Here is a 15,813-nt window from a genome sequence, read left to right as displayed (position 1 = left end):
GGGCTTGAGGCTGCACCTGAACCAGACCCGGGCGCCTCCCTCTGCCAACTCCTGCAAGCTCTCGAGGCCCCTTCCGTGTGTGGATGCAAGTGCTTTATTGCGGCCTGTGTATTTTAAAGCACGTACCTGTTGGTGGAGATGTTTGGGAAAACAGGAAGACCGAAAAGTTGATGAAATTTGCCAGGGCTCATGGGAACCGCTTTCCCTAGCGGTTCTGCTCTTGGATTCTTTTTTTTTTTTTTTTTTAACCACTCCCTCCTTTCCCGTTTAGTCTTTCAGCCTATTGACCCCAGTCTTGGCATCAGACCTGTATTTACTAGCAGCCCCGAGAATACGGCGCTGGGCTGGGCGCTCTCAAAGAGTAGGCAGAGCAGAGCAGTCACCGCCCTGGGAGCCAGAGCCAGCCACCCCGCTCAGGCGGCAAAGCAGAGCGCAGACCAGCAGGAGCTCCGGCACTGAGGCCGGGCTTCACATTGGGTCGGTTTTATTTCCTGGCCGTGTTGATGGAAGGCAAGTCATTTTCGCGCTCTGGGCCCCCGGTTTCCCCATCTGTAAAATGAGGGCAGTAAGTGTCCCGGCCTCGTAGAAACACATGGAATGCACTTAGCGTGGCCCCCCGGCCCGCACAGAGTGCCCCGCTCCTGCTGGGAAGCCTTGGTTCATCACTGAGTCTCAGAAATGCCTGCCAGGCGGGGGCTAACGCGGGCTCCATTCGGCCCTGGGGAGGCACTGAGCCTGAAGCTGGGTCCCCAGATTGAACCAGCTGATGATGATCGGGGTGGGATTCAGACCCGGGCCTCCAGAGCCCGTGTTCGTGCTGCGTGTCCACGGGGTGGTCAGGTGTGGACGGTGTGCCTTGGCCGGGGCCTGTGTGCCACGGCATGTGCATGTGACGTGTGCACACACGCGTAGTGTCCTGTGCTTTGCCTGGTATGTCAGTGGTTTGCAGAGGTGCACGGGCATTTGGAGGCACCGTGCCTGCTTGGGGCAGTGAGCCGCGGAGCCCGAGGGCCACCCCGGGGACGCCTGCCAGGCACCCCCGCCCCCCCGCCCCAGGGGTCATCTTCCGCAGCCCAGGGCCGGCCAGAGCTGGTCGGACAGGGCACCCAGCTGCCAGGTTCCTGGGAGGTGAAGGAAGGCCCTTTGGCCAGGCTGCCTACGTGCTGGGACCTGGCCAGGCACGGTGCGCTCTCCTTGGAGGGGCGGGCTGTTCCAGGCACCGGCCATTTGCAAACTCTGAGGAGTGGAAGTGAGCCTGTGGGCCTGGGAGAGGAAATGGCGGCGCGGGCAGGCCCAGAACAGGATCCGGGAAGGCGGCCGAGGCAGGGGAGCGGCCGGAAGGCCCGGGTGGGCCGGTTGGTGCGCGGGTGGCCCTCCTGCAAGAAGCGGCCAGCAGGGCTAGTCTTCCCGGGCAGGGCTGCGTGTGTGCACGTGTGCACCTGCGTGGGGGGCTCGGGCCGCTGAGTGGCCACCCAGAAGCCTTAGCAGCCCAGCTACCTCGTGGGACCTGGTGGGGATCGGGGGCATTTGATGAGGCCGGTGAATGCCCAGCACACCTTTGATCCCAAAAAGCCTTGATGAGAGTGGTATTTACCACGGGCCTCGGTTCTCTGTCTTTAAAGTCAACGTGGCCACATCAGACTCGGGAAACTGTCAGGTCAGATGAGAGCCTGTCTGGGAGGCCCGGGTGGTTCGTGTGTCCCCTCAGTGGGGCCGCCTCTTAGGTGGAGACCAGAGGCCTGGCCTCTCAGGTGAGCTGCCTACCCATCCCAGCCTCAGTTTCCCTGTCCATAAAGCAAGGAGATCAATCCCGCCACAGGTTTCTCGTGGCATCTGTGGTAATGTCACTCACCATTCATCCCTCCTTGATGGGGAGCAGCGGGTGGGCCCTGGGAAAGGGTCCCCAGCCTCTGGTCCTGAGGACTCTGGCTCCTGGGTTTCTCGAGTGGCCAGTAGGGAGGTAGAGGCCAGGCCCGCAGACCCTGAGAGGGGAGCCGCCGGGGGAGCACGTGCTGGGGAACCTCTGGCCCAGTTTCCTGGGAGCCCGGCCCTGCCCCAGGATTCCTGCACTGGGTGTGCCCGCACTTCCGGCCCAGGCGTGGGCGGAGGGGTCCTGGAGGCAAGAGGAGTTCCCGCCGTTCTCACCGCCAGAGCCTCCCGGTTGTGCAGCTTCTCTCAGCTCGATGGGACGAAGACCTTCACCTGAGCGTGGCATGTGGCATCAGGCAGGAGGCCCCCCCACCCGCTGGCCATGCACAGGCACACACGACATGGAGGTGGCTGCCTGCAGCCGCAGCGCCGTGGGGCCTGACGCGGGGCAGAGAAGGTGCCCTCCAACCTGAGCTTCTGTGGTCACGGTCACCCGAATATTAAGTCGCCTGTTGCCAAGACCTTTGGAGGCGCTCGGCACCTGATGGGTGGGCCTCAGTCCTGGGCGCTCCAGCGCCAGAGGTGAGCCCCGCGCCCCAGGATGCAGTCGTGCTCAAATGGCCGAGCCCCGGGGTTGCCCACCCCGCGTGGCAGTGCCGGCGGTGGCTCTGGGAAGCAGCTCCTTGGGGAAGCCCTCTTGGCCCAGGCAGCGTGGCAGGCCAGCACGGCCTTCGGGATACCACAGGGGAAAGGATCGGCTGCCCCAAGGGAGGGTCAATGCATGTCCGAGGCCACACGCACGACCTGGTTCCTTGGGGTTTGGGGGACCAATCTTTTGTTGACCTACTAAGCGCCATGCTCAGGGCTGCATACTTTGATTTACCCTTCCCCCCCGCTTTTTTAAACATCCATTTTATGATGTAGTCGGCCTCATTGTACTTCATCTAATGTCCCGTCAGAGCCAGCATGTGCCCGCGCTGCTTTGGGGCTGGAACGTGGTGCAGACAGGATGGCTGCGGGCCCTGCCCATGTGGAAGGTGTTAGCGGTTTGCTGTGTGAGAAAACCAAGGCTCAGAGAGGCTAGGGAGCATCGCCAGAGCCACACAGCTTGGGAGTAACAGCCTGGAGCTGAAGCAGGTCTCTGGGTGCAGGCCCTACGCTCTCCCCATGCTGTCCCCATGCTAGTGGGAACAGCTGGATGGAAGACCCCTTTCTGTTATGTATGGGGTCATGGATGCTGACCTTGGTGGGTTCCCAGACACGCAGGGCCAGGATGGAGTTCTTCTGCCCGAGGAGAGAGCCAAGATTGCCTCCATTGCTTCCCTCCCAGGGGCCATGTCGTGCTGGTTCTGAGGTGGCTCCCAAGGACCCGTCTCTGGCTGGGTTGCCGGTACCCCAGCATCTGAGGCCTGCTGGGTGGGGCCCGCAAAGCCCCCATGCCCTGCTGGGGCGAAGGCTTCAGGCGTCTGTGGCTCTGGGTGCTGGCCGGCCCTGGACGGTGTGTGGCACAGCAGCAGGCACTAGGAACAGGTGAGCCAGGATGTCATCCTTGCTCTCAGTGCTCCTGCAGCAGGGAGTCGTACCAGGTAGCGGGGCCCAGGTGGCCTTCGGCTTTCCACCTCAAACACTGGGGATAAAAGCCTTTGAGAGATACTGTGAGAACCTGAAACAGGCAAGACCGTTTTGGAGCCTTTCATGTTCTTAAAATGGCCCTTTCTGCCCTGTGCCGAATTCACAGCCTTGCACTGGGCTGGGAGCCTGCGGTGTAGGTGACCAGCCGGGGGTTTTTTGCAGGTTCTTCATGTGGGGGCTGGCTGTAGACAATGCCGTGCACCTGATGGGCCTGGACCCCTTTCTCATGGAGATACTCCTACCTTGTGCTGAGGCAGACAAGGTGGGCCATCGGCACCTGTGAGGCCTGCTCCGCGGCAGGGGTCTCAGCTGGAGTGGGGATCCCTCAGGTCAGGGCTGGGCAGAAGTGCTGAAGTACCACGTACAGGCCGGGATAAGCTCCCATGAAAGCAGCTCTCTGCAGGCAAACGGGATGGGGTCACGTTGTTGGAGGAACCGTGCCCTGTCTGTCCATGTGGCTCCCTCTGTGGCACTCGTGTCCCTGATCCCGTGAGTTGTGCCCCAGTGTTGCTCAGAGCTCGTCCGATTCTCGAGGGCCCCTCTCAGAGAGGCTAGGGAGCCTGCTCTGGGCAGGCCCAGGCTCGGGGTCCAGCAAGAGTCAGCACCATCCAGTGACTGGATCAGGCCGCTCTTGTCAAGTCCTGGGTCCTCTGCTAGAGGGCGAGAGCCAGGACACAGCGTCCTGTCCATCCCCCGCTCACAGGCTCGGGGACCTCACTTAGCAAACACGGGCGCCCTCCAGGAGGCCCGGGCCTGTTGGTGCTGGTGGGGGGTGCTGGGCCCAGCTGCACAGGGAGCAGAAAGTTCGCCAGGAGCACCCAGTGCCCGCCCAAGGAATCCAGGAGGCCTCCTGGAGGTGGCGGACTCAGCCCTGGGCTCGTCATTGCCTCCAGCCCGGGCCTGCCACGTCCCAGGGCCCTGCTGCCAGGCGAGCGCCGCCCCTCCCGTCAGCCCTGCACAGGCCACATCTGCTGCGGCCGCTGAGCCAGAGCTCCACCTCCCGGGCTCCGTCCCCATGGAAACCACGGGGGGGGGGGGGGTTCCTGCTGCATTTGGCCCGCTGACTGGTTTCCATTAGAGCCAGCCTGCTTTCCTTGAGGTTCACGGCTTCTCCCCGAGCTTGCTTTCGCACATACTGAGCGCCAGCCTTCAGTGCCCTGGGCCACGGGACCACTGGGCAGAGAGAGGGCCCACGGGGCCTGTGACGATGCCCCGCGTCCCCCACCCCACGCAGGGCCGTGGCTGCTCTTACCTTGGCTGGCTGTGGGCTCACACCCTGTGCTTCCTTGCCCAGAGCCCCCCACCGGCTCCATCCTGGCTGAGCCATAGAATCACCGTGTGTGCAGCTCTCAGGAAGCCCCTTCCTCCGTCTGGGCCTCAGTTTACCCATCTGTAAAAACTAGAGGGTTCAACGGTTTCTCCAGGTGCTTGGCTGTGCCAAACAGGAGGCCGGAACAAAACCGAAAATGAAGTGGAGGCACAGCCAGCTCTCCTGGGGTCACCATTCTGGGGCTTTTGTTTGTTTTCGAAGAGGAATTTTTTTTTTTTTCAAGGGAAGGAGTCATGGAATTTGAGCAGAGATGGCTGTTGGAGCACCAGTTGGAGCCTGTGGGCCCAGGGCTTGGGAAGGCCCAGGCAGCTGTGCCCGCAGGCTCCACCTGGCATCTGTGGGGTGCCCAGTGACCTGGCTGTGAATGCGGTGAGCAGAGGCATGAAACGTGCCCGTGACAGAGTCCAGAGAGCTCTGGAAAAGTACCCGGGAGGCTTCCGGAGGTCAGAAATGTGGGCAGAAAATGAGATCCAGATTTAAAAAAAAACCAGTCTGGCTCATCCCCCCGGGAGGGAGGCCTAGGAGAACATTGCCGCTTGTTGACTTTGAAATGCTTGCCCAGGGCTGGTCCACGGCGGCCCCCGGCCCCAGCCTGACGCCCTGGAGGAGGTGCTGCCCTCCCCTCTGCCTCTCCTGAGGTTGGAGTTGTCCCGGAGATGATGGGGGACCCTCTGAGGACCCCTGCCCCACCTGCCTTCTCCTGGGCTGCTGCTGTCCTGCGGGGCCACTTTCCAGCTTATGTGCATGGAGCAGAGCCTCGGCAGGCCTTCACAGCAGCCGGGAAGGATTCGGGCAGACTTCGCTCCTCCTTGGGCCTCAGTATTCTCACCTGTGACATGGGGAGAGGAACACAGTCCTGTTGTGGGCACGTGGGGGTTTGGTGAGATTTGGGGTCGGGCTGGACCAATGGTAGTGGTGGTGGCATCAGAACTGCTCCCCTGCGGCATTGTCACCGAGAACGAAGTGGGCCGCACCTGCCAGGTTGCCACAGACCCCCGCGGGGTGACGCTCGCCCAGCCTGGCCCCGGGGAAAGCTGTTGTCATGGTCATCAGGAACTGGGTGCTGAAAAGGCCAGGGGAGCCGGTGCAGTGGCATCGCACCTTCTTCAGCCGGTGGGGAAGCCCACCGAGGAAGCCCATGGCCGCCTGGCTTTGCCGACAGATCTCGAGGGCGGGAGCGGCAGCTGATGGACAGCAGGGACACAGTCAGCACAGCTCGAAGGATGGGCATGGTGGCATTTCCAGCTTTCTGTCCTGGGCAGGAAGGGGATGTGGGTTTGGACGATGGCATGCTGGGAGCCATCCAGCCTGCCCTCCCTGGTGGAAGTAGGCCGGGGAACCAGCTCGCAGGAGCAGGCTGTGGCGTTGGCTGAGGGTGATTTAGACATGCGGGGAGACCGGGATAATGTAGGAAATGAAGGAAATTTCCCCAGGGAAAGGGGGAAGAGAAGAAAGAGGAGCTTAAGTGCCCAGATAATTATAAAGCCTGGCGTGGTGATTTATGGCGGGCAGGCCGGCTCCTCTGGTCTCCACCTCCCCTCCCGTCTCCATCCCTGGTGCCCCCAGAGACCCGCTGGTGGGGGAGGCGGTGAGGCCAGCGGGCGCCGCCCAGCACCCAAGCTCTGCTTTGTGTCCTGGGGACAGAGCCCCTCTGTGTGCCGAGCCCTGATGTCTGCTATCTGGGGCGACCTCACAGAGTAGTGAAGCTGCCAGCCGGGAGGCCGAGCCCCCCACACGGAGGAGCCCAAGCCAGACCGGCCAGCCCATGAGAAGGGTGATGGGTCAGGATGGAGGTCGTGCCCTCTCCGTCCTGGTGCCTTGGGGCGTGGGGGCCGGGGCCACGGAGTTGGGCAGAAGCAAGGAGGTGCGTTCGTTTCTCTGGCTCCGGAGCCACGTGGCTCTAAAACCAAATGAGGACATAGCTCGCCACCCTGGCCCGGGTGCGAGGGAGGCCGGGGCCGGCCCAGGCAGGCTGCCTGGACAGTGCGCCCTTTGAGGCCTGACTGGGCAGCCCCCACTGGGGGAGTCCCTCTGCTGTGACCTCAGCTGTCCCCTGCTCCCCTCTGTAGTTCCCAGGGGATGTCCCCTCGCCACTAACCTGCAGGGTCGTCGTTGGCTCCCCTCCCTGCCACACAGTCCATACCCAGGTCCTGCCGCTGCCTGGCATGTCCCTGTCTTGTGCAGGAACGTGTGACCAGAGGCCATGCAGGCCTCTGCCCTGACTTCCACCCTGTGGGACTCCCATCCAGCTCCAGGCTGGAGCCCAGTCTCCCCTTCCTGGGACTGGAGAGGCTCCCAACAGCCTGCTCTGGCCCCTGCACCTTGCCATCCTCCCGCCTCGGTGGACTGCAGCACGGCATCGCCTCCTCCTGGGAGCCCTCCTAGCTCCCCACCTGCCCACCGCCCTGTAGTCCCATAGTTCCGAGCTTGGGCAACCACTTCATGGCTTGTGTCTGCCCTGGGAGATGGAGCGTCCCCAGAAGGAGGGGCCAGAACCACCAGCCTGGCCCAGGCTGGGCTCTTGGGAAACGTTTCATGAATGAACGAAACGGGATCCAGAGGCTGAAATGGAAGAAGGGAAGGCTGGGAACCCACAGTCAGTACGGTGCCATGAGCCACTAGGCTGGCCACGGCGCCCGGGGGCCGAGGCACTCAGAGAAACAAGGGGGCAGAGCTTCCTTTCTTAACCTCCATCGTTGTGTTTCTTTTCAGGACTAACATGAGGGGCTCATGAGCCCACCTCATCGGGGACAGTGTGGCAGCGCCGGATTGACTGGATGGGCCGGAGCCCTGAGCACCTGCAGCCCACGGAGGGAGGACTCTAGGTAACTCCAGGCTATGGGAAACCCACAGCTGCTGCTTTGTTGGGGGGCGGGGGTTCATTCGGGAAGATCAGCTGTGAGAGGTGCCCTAGAAGGCACTCAGTGGCTGTGAAAGGTGGACTGTCAGCCCCTCAGGTCCTTGGTGAGTGGCAGCCGGCTCTGTTAATCTAGGTCGGACATTTCCAGTTCATGAATTTCTGGCACGGCCCTGTTGCCTGCTGTAGCTTATGGGGGTCCTCCTCCTCCAGGAAGTCCTCTTGCCTCCTCTCCCTTGGCTGTCAGCTGCCCAGACCCTCTGTAGCACCCACCGCACCCCTCTTCTTTCCTGCCATTCATTGTCACAGGTCTGTGGCACGAGGGCATTGGTGCCCAGACCCTTCCCAGGGCCCTGGTGTCTTTGTCCAGCCAGGGCAGGTCTGAGGCAGCGTCCGTTAAGGCCTTTTATGAAGTGTGTGTCGGGGAGATCACGCTGACTGGTGGGCAGGGGCCTCGGTCCCCCCCAGCTGGACGGTTGGCCTGCTGTGTGACCTCAGGCTACTGTCCCCCACTCTCAGCCTCCATTCCCCCACCACCTCGGACATTTGGGGGGCTCTCCAGAAGGTTCCGAGGGGCCAGGTTGGAGCTGCTGCCTTGGGTGTGTGAAAGTGCTCCTGGGCTCTGAGCCGGGACCCCACTTCTGGGGGACCTCCCCTGGGGAAGGGGAGAGATCTATGCATGAAGCCTCGCTGTGACAAACGGAGCGGCCGGTCGCTGCCCGGGGTGGGGAGTCTGGGTCAGGTAGCATGTGGGGATGTCATGTGGCCACTCAGCAGATGCGCCAGTGGGAGCCACTGCCAGGTGGGAACACCTTGGCGCATGTGGGGGCCCCTCTGGGGAGGGGAGTCCGCGCAGCCTGGGCTCAGCAGAGGAGGCCTGTTGGCCGCCTCTTTCTCCTTTTCTCAGTTGTCCAGATCTTACTGAGTGAGGAAAAAAACTCATTTAAATCACAAAACTAAGCTGCCCGACCGGAGTGACCCTGACCCACCCAAATTCTTGCTGCACGTTCTCCCCCCAAAAGAGACATGTTTAGGGAAAGAGCAGGAGGTTGCGATGAGGGCGGCACCATCACTAGGGTATGTCTGGCCCCTTGAAAAGGAGCAGAGGCAATTTGGGGGGTGGTGGGGGAGCACTGAGAATGGGGAGCATGAAGAGGCCCCTCAAAGCCGATGGTGGTTGCAGTGCCGCGGTGGGACAGGGCCCGCCCTGACCTCTCCCTTCGCACCCTGAGTGTTTGCAGTCTGACGTCTGGAACGGACGCCTGTGGAGAGCGGGACTCTTGTCACGTGGGTGCTGGGGCCTGTTCCTTTCCCGTTAGAGGCATCCACATCCTGTGCGATGCCCCCCGACTTGGTGGAGCTCAAGGTGGGAGTGTGAACGGCCACGCATCTGGCGGGGACTCGCTTTTCTAGACCCAGGTCGGTCACCTGTGTGGCGTGGGCCGCTGCCTGGTGGGAGCCCTGGTGCATGTGCAGGCCGAGCTGTTGGGGGTTTCACGTTTGTTTGTTCTCCGATGTCAGCTTTGTCCAGTAGCCGTAAATGGCGGCTTTTAAGATGCAAAACCCGGGGCTCCGAGAGGCCAGGCTCCTGCAGGCCACGCAGCCTGGGGGATCCTCCGTGGCCTGGTGGGCCCTGCAGCCCAGGCTCCGCCCTAGGCGCCAGCAGCTCTGCCACTAGATGCTGCGTCCCCGGGGATGTGAGCCTGCCTGTGACCTCACCTGCCGTGGTAGCCGTTGGCTCCCCAAGTCCCTGCTGGAGCCACGTTGACCCAAATGAAGCCACAGAGCTGCACCCCTCTCTTGTGCATATCTGGCCGACTCTGGCAGAAGGGTGCGGATCCCCACAAGCTTACAGCCTATTTCTTTTTTTTAAGTTTTTATTTATTCATTCATGAGACATAGGCAGAGGGAGAAGCAGGCGCCCTGCGCAGAGCCCAATACAAGACTTGATCCTGGGATCATGCCCTGAGCCGAAGGCAGACACTAAACCCCTGAGCCACCCAGGCGTCCCTTGCAGCCTATTTCTGACGCCTCCCAACCTGCCTTGAGTATCTGAGGCGTTGGGAATCCGGGAATCCGACGTGGCATGACCCCGGGGCCAGGCCTCAGTCCTCCGCAGGGCGTTTCTGCACATAAATCGAGGGTGTGCTCAGTGCATGACTCATTAGCAACTAGCCCTTGCAGGGAGGATGTTTCTCCTACACGTGACCTCGGAGGGGCCCAATTTAATCTCAAAGAGAAGTATGGACGAGGCAGGCTGAGCCCCCTGGGGGTCCGTGCTCCTGTGGCTCTGGGCCCTGCAGTGTGGCCCACATCAAGGTTCCTGCTGGGGGCTCAGAGCTCCTGCCCCACGGTGTCCACTCAGGACCCACACCCCAGGCAACTTGGTCCCTGGTAAGATAAGAGATCAAGAAGGAGTTTCTCAAAAAAAAAAAAAAAAAAAAAGAAGAAGGAGTTTCTCCAAGGTAAAGGCCCAGGGCAAGTTCGCACATGTCCTCGAAGCACCCTGGGGGACAGTAGCAGTGGGCATGCAGTCCAGTGAGCCCCGTTGGGCCTGGGCATGGAGCAGGTATTATCCCTAATCTTGCTTGAGTTTGAAGAGGTATGTGTCGTTGTCCCTAACAGGTGGGAAGCCTGAGGCCCAGAGAGGTGAAGGGGCTTGTCCAGAGCTGGAAGGGGTCCCTGGGCTACCCTGCAGATACTCAGGAATGTTCTGGAGACCGGGACATGGGCATGGGCAAGGAGGGGACCAGGGTGGGCGGGGATGGACCTCTGAGACATCCTGTTGGGGCCCGGTGTTGGTTCTGACCAGTCAGGCACCAGCCTCATTGTGCCACAGTCCTTCCAGAGGCCAGAACTGTGTGGGAAAAAGCTGTCGACCCCGTCATCCAAGTGACCATCCCACGGGGCACAGGCTCTGAGAGGGGACGGACCCCCGTGCCGGGCCCCTGGGTGGCTCTAGGCCCCCCCGGCGGGCAGTGATGGTAGGCATCCTTGTGAGCCAGGCCTGGGCGTGAGGCCTCTACTTCTGTCAGCGGCGGTGCCACAGCTCTAGGAGGTGGGCGGGCTCTTGCACAGCGCGGGTAGAAACTGCAGGAGAGGGCAATCTTGTGCCCAGAGCTGCCCAGCATGCAGAGCCAGTGGGTCTGCACCATCCCTGCACTTCCCCCAACCTGCCTCGTGACTTCTGGGACTTGGGGGCCCAAGTTCATTACTGGCCCTGAGACAGGCGGGGGCCCCTGGCCTCCCTCCCCACCGCACACCATGTGGGCTGGTCTGTTGAGGGAGGACAGGTGGACACATAGCCTGGCTGTTCTGTCATTGGGAGAGTGGGTGCAAGGATATGGGGGTAGCAGAAGGCCCCGGGGGAGAGCATTCTCAGCGCTGCTCTGAAGTTGGAAGGGGCACCTAGCCTTCGCATCACCCACCCAGGGCAGCTGTCCTTGGGAGGTTTCCATCCGTGGCCACGTGTGGCTCCCATGTCCTATGGGGATTGGGCGCAGATCCCAGAGCCAAACCTGCTCCCGAAGCTGGAGCTCTGCTCACCCATCAGGATGTCAGGACAGAATTTTTCCACACCCCTCGTGTGTCCAGAACAGGTGTGGGGTGGCCACGTCTTGTCTTCATCTCCCCCAGCCCCCCGGAAGCCTGCCTTCTGCTCCTAACACCAGCTAGTTACATTGCATTGAGCTGTTGGCAAAAAGGAGGGCTCCCTTGGCTGCTGGGCCTGTGGGCACCACTGTGTGACGCCCATGGTAGCCGCCCTTGGTGAGCCCCAACCGGGCCGAGTTCGCAGTCCAGAGGAGTGGGTGCATGCTTCTTTGGGGTGCTCCTTTCCTGGGCAGGCCCCAGTGTGCTGTCCCATCAACTCCAGGTGAGGGCATCGGAGACGCCCTCGCTCAGGGGACTTCCTGACCTGCCCATCCTACAGGCTCAGGCAGATGGGCCTGGGGTCATTAAATACCCGTGCACGCCAGGGCTCCGTCGTGCTGGGAGGAGAGGCGGGGGGCAGGGGCAGGGGCGTCCTAGCCGGCCAGGCCAGGGCTGTGCTGCCTCAGGGCAGTCCCTTCTCAGGGGTGCTTCCCTCCTATAAAATGAGGTGGTGAGGTGCTCCAGCCCAGAAGCCCTGTCCTGCAGCTAGGGAGTCTAAGGGTGAGAGAGGCTCTAGGCAGTGAGAGGGGAAGCAGGATTAGAACCCAGCACTGTGTGACTCGAGGCCCTGAGTCCACACTGTGTACAGACAGCACGTTGGGCTCACATTCCTGTAGGCCCCCATCTTCGGGGGTGTTGTTGGGGTTCCACCCAGCATTTGGGGGCTGGGAGTCCAAGCACATCCGGGGACCTACCAGTAGGTCTCCTCCTGCCTCCGGGCCCTTATGAGCCCCAGGCAGAGGCCTGACAGGGAGGGCTGGAAGCCAGCCGGTGACAACTGGGTGACTCAGCGCCGGGGACTCCTGCTCCGGGTGGAACCTGCTCAGGTGATGGGTCCGGGGAAGGTTGCTTTCCTGACTGAGCCTGCTTGCCCCTGGGGATCTGCGGGAGCCTTCCACCTTGCATGGGCGTGGTCAGGACCCCGGGGGCGCTCACAGACGATGCGGAAGGGGAGCCTCAGTGCCTTCCTCCCAGCCACCCGTTCCCGGCTTGGGCCAGAGGCAGAGTGGGTCCCGCTGCAGCCCAGCCTGGTTCCTCTCTGCGGTGAGTCGGGCCTGGGTCCGGGTCTGCCATTCTGTCCTCACGCGCAGGGAGCCAGTCCTGCTTTGGGGAAGCCTGGACCCCAGATGCAAGCCTGAGCCGGAGGCAGGGCAGGAAGCAAGAGCCCCGCCTGGGAGTCACCGGGCAGACGCCATCAGGACCTCAGAGCCTGGTGTTCCCGCTCCATCGGTCCCGGGCTGTTCTCTTGCTGGCTCATTGGGAAAAGACCCGGAGTCCTGTCTAGAGACATTGTTCCAATAGTAGGGGGGCGCTTCCCCGTCATCCTGGGTGCCTGGAACTGTGCTAGGCCACGGTGCACGCAGCTGCGTAGGAGCTGGTCACTGCTGCTGCCGAGCTGCCAGCCTTGGTGGGGACAGGCAGCATAAGAATCCATGAGCTAATTTCAGGGGACCCCAGCCTGGCTACCACCAGAGCGGGGGAGGTCTCTGACCCAGGCAGCATCCCTGGAAGAGGGACCTAAAGGATGGGTAGGAATGAGGCCTTTGACAGCAGGAGGACATTCGGGGCCCAGGGAAGGGTAGGAGCCAATGTGGGTCTGGAGCTAGGGGGTTGAGGCACTGCAAAGGGCCACCCCGTGGTGTGGCACCAGGTGCCACACGCCGTCAGCTCCCTTCCCTGCAGACACTGGAGATGAGCATGGTTGGGCTGCAAGGAAGCGAGTGGTTGGGGTTTGGTTTCGGGTGGGAGTCCAGGTCAGGGCTGGGAGGAGGGCGGTCAGACGAGGCTTTCCTTGGTTCTGTAACCTCTGGGCACCTGGGCGCCTTGCCTGCAGTGAGTGGTGGGCTGGGCCCATCTGCAGGTGGTTGTGCAGGGTGAACGAGAGGCAGGGGAGGGTCACAGCGAGGCCCCTTCCCTCCCAAGGCCATGTGCCAGCAGGCCTGTGCCGCTGACTCCTTGGTCACCTTGTGTCTTCCAGAACGTGAGCCCTCCCAGACCACTCCCAAGGAGCCAGAACCCATCGTGGACTTCAGGAGACACTCCAGGACCGCCTAGCCCAGGTAGATGGTCTTTGCCCTGGGCCAGGGCAGGGAGGCAGCCCTGGAGGTGGGCGGCCTGGCCAGGAAGGGAACACAAGCCCATCTTTCAAAAGAGCCCAGCACCAGCCCTGCAGACCCCAGTCTGCAGCCAGGCCCACCCTGCCCAGAGTTCCTGAGGAATTAGCCTGGCCCTGGGCAGGTGAATGAGACCCTGCTCCAGGACCAGGAGTGAGGAGCAGAGCCAAGGATTCCCTGGCCTGCTGTGTGCCATTGCCTCTCAGTGCGTCCTCTGTCTACCCTGCGGCCTGAGTGCTCTGATTCGCCCCCTCCAAGCAGATGGAATCAGGGAGGGCCGAGTTTGGCACAGAGACTCTCCTGAGCGAGCTGTGGGCCATTGCCACCTGCGGTGGTGCCAAGGGATGGGCATGCCCAGCCCCCCAGCTGTGAGCCGTCCTCTTGGACAGGCTCCTACAGAGCCTCGGTCTGCTCGTCCGTAAGGCTGGGGCGGCAGTTCCTCCTGGGGGAGTGTTGGGGACACACAATAAATCCCAGAGCATTTGTGGCTTCACTGAGAGGGCCAGGGGACGGTACACAAGTCTTGCACACGGTGGGCACCCAGGAAGCACAGTGGTTTATGCTTCACTGAAAGGCAGGAGACCCTCCCGGTATCTGGCCACTGTGGTGCTTTTCTGGCCCCTCCCTCTGCCGAGCTCAGCACGGTCCAGTTCCCTACATTCGTCATTTCGGGTTTACGTGTGCTGGTGCTAATAAGTGAGATGAGATGGTGGGTCGAGGCAGAGTGGGGGCTTGTGTGGCCAGGGGCCTAGTTGACTGCATCTCTGAGGCAGCGAGGAGAGGCTCCGTATCCCAGGAACCCAGGCCTGCTATGCCACAGGTTAGTTTCACGACCTTGGGGAGACACCCAAGTCGGGGAGGTCTGCACCCTGATCTGAAGATCTGAGCAGCTCTGTGTGGGGGTCATGGTCCATTTGCACAACAACAGGGTGGGGAGCCTCCTGCCCATAGCAGGTGCCGTGTGGGGCAGCAGAGCCCGAGGCTCTCTGTCCGTGCCTCTTGCAATGTCCAAGGACAGCACCTCCATCGCCGGGGTCAGCCTGGGGGCAGCCTCGCCAACCCTGAGGGCTCACGGGAATGCCCACATCAGGGCGGGGGACGAAGCTGCGGTTTCCAGGTCAGACCTCCTCGGTCGCAGACCTACCTGGCCTTCACTGCTGTGTGGTCTTGGGGAAACCATGGCCTCTCCTTGGGATTCTGTTTTTGCATTTGCAAAAGACCTCTTCCTGTGTGCCCTGCCCCCGCCAGGTACCAGTAGGAGCAGAAGAGGGAGCCTCTTCTGGCCAGGAAGTGGGGGTTCTGGCTTAGGATCAGTCCTAACCCACTACTTGCAAGATGAAGCATACACACATAGCCGCCACTGATCATATGGGTGGACAGGGCACCGAGATGTTAGATATTATGTTCCTGTTCTGTCACATAAATAAATAAATAAATAAACAAACAAACACACACAAATATGAAAATATGTATATCTCTGTTAGAGTTTAGAGCAATATAGACAATGCAGAAAATAAAAATAAACAGGAAATTAGGGCAAAGAGAAAATTGAAGGTAGCCCTAAAAGAAGCCATGTCACATAGAAGTCTCGGGTTGCTGGTGAAGACCTGTGAATTCAGCACTGAGCGTCCTAGCAGCCCAAGCAAAGAGGAAAAGACTGTCCTTTGCAGGAAGTAGTGTTCAGGGAGCACCATCTGCAACGGTCATGCCGGGGATGCCGAGAGAGCTGCCTGGTGCCTACGCTCCCTGACACCCTGAGGCCCTGGGTGAGGGCAGGGGGCGGGGAGGGTGCGCACTCACACTCAGCACAGCTGTGTTTCTCTCATCCTCCTGAACGCCTCCCACACTGCCTCATCTGATTCTCCCCAACCCTAAATGCAGCGAGAGAGAGGCAGCGAGGGGCCCCGGCCAAGCCATCAGGCCTTGCCGAGTCTGATTTTGAACCTGCGTCTCTCTGGCTCCGGGTCCTGCCGCTACACCTGCCGCCAGCTGCGGCCCCCTGGAGATGGATGCCCCAGAAAACTGGGGTGTGTCCTTGCCAGTGTTTTGGGCGTGAAGTCACACTGATGCAGCAGCTTCATGGCCCTTGGGGTCCTTGCAGTGGCCTCCCAGGGTCTCAGGGCAGGGTGGGCGGGTGCTGCATGCCCGCGCAGTTGGGGTCTCCTTCCTGAGACCAGGTGTCTCTCTCTCTGTCTCTCCTTCCAGGACTCATACCTCCTTCCAGCCACCCTGTTCTGCAGCGGAGCCCTGAAGCTCAGACGACCATGCCTCCCTCTCAGGTCAGTGCAGCATTTCTAATCTTGCAAGTCAGGTCTCCCCGCTCCCTCCCCAGGTACCGCTGTGGGGATGGGACACGCACA

General features: G+C 61.6%; 1 protein-coding gene across 3 annotated transcripts in view; it reads left to right on the top strand.

The window, feature by feature from the left end:
• The window catches only part of LOC112935828 (uncharacterized), a 42,212-nt gene that overhangs the window by 11,612 nt on the left and 14,787 nt on the right, over positions 1 to 15,813 (top strand). For all 3 annotated transcript variants that reach the window (XR_011997989.1, XM_072742599.1, XM_072742598.1), the window contains exons 2-4: positions 7,544 to 7,656; positions 13,318 to 13,399; positions 15,659 to 15,732. The gene's annotated coding sequence lies outside the window, so the exon portion shown is untranslated. The remainder of the gene's footprint in view (positions 1 to 7,543; positions 7,657 to 13,317; positions 13,400 to 15,658; positions 15,733 to 15,813) is intronic.

This window comes from Vulpes vulpes, chromosome 16 (assembly GCF_048418805.1).
Source record: "Vulpes vulpes isolate BD-2025 chromosome 16, VulVul3, whole genome shotgun sequence".
NCBI classification, from domain to species: Eukaryota; Metazoa; Chordata; class Mammalia; order Carnivora; family Canidae; genus Vulpes; species Vulpes vulpes.
The sequence above is the reverse complement of the archived record's forward strand: the minus strand, read 5'-3'. Positions and strand labels throughout refer to the sequence as shown.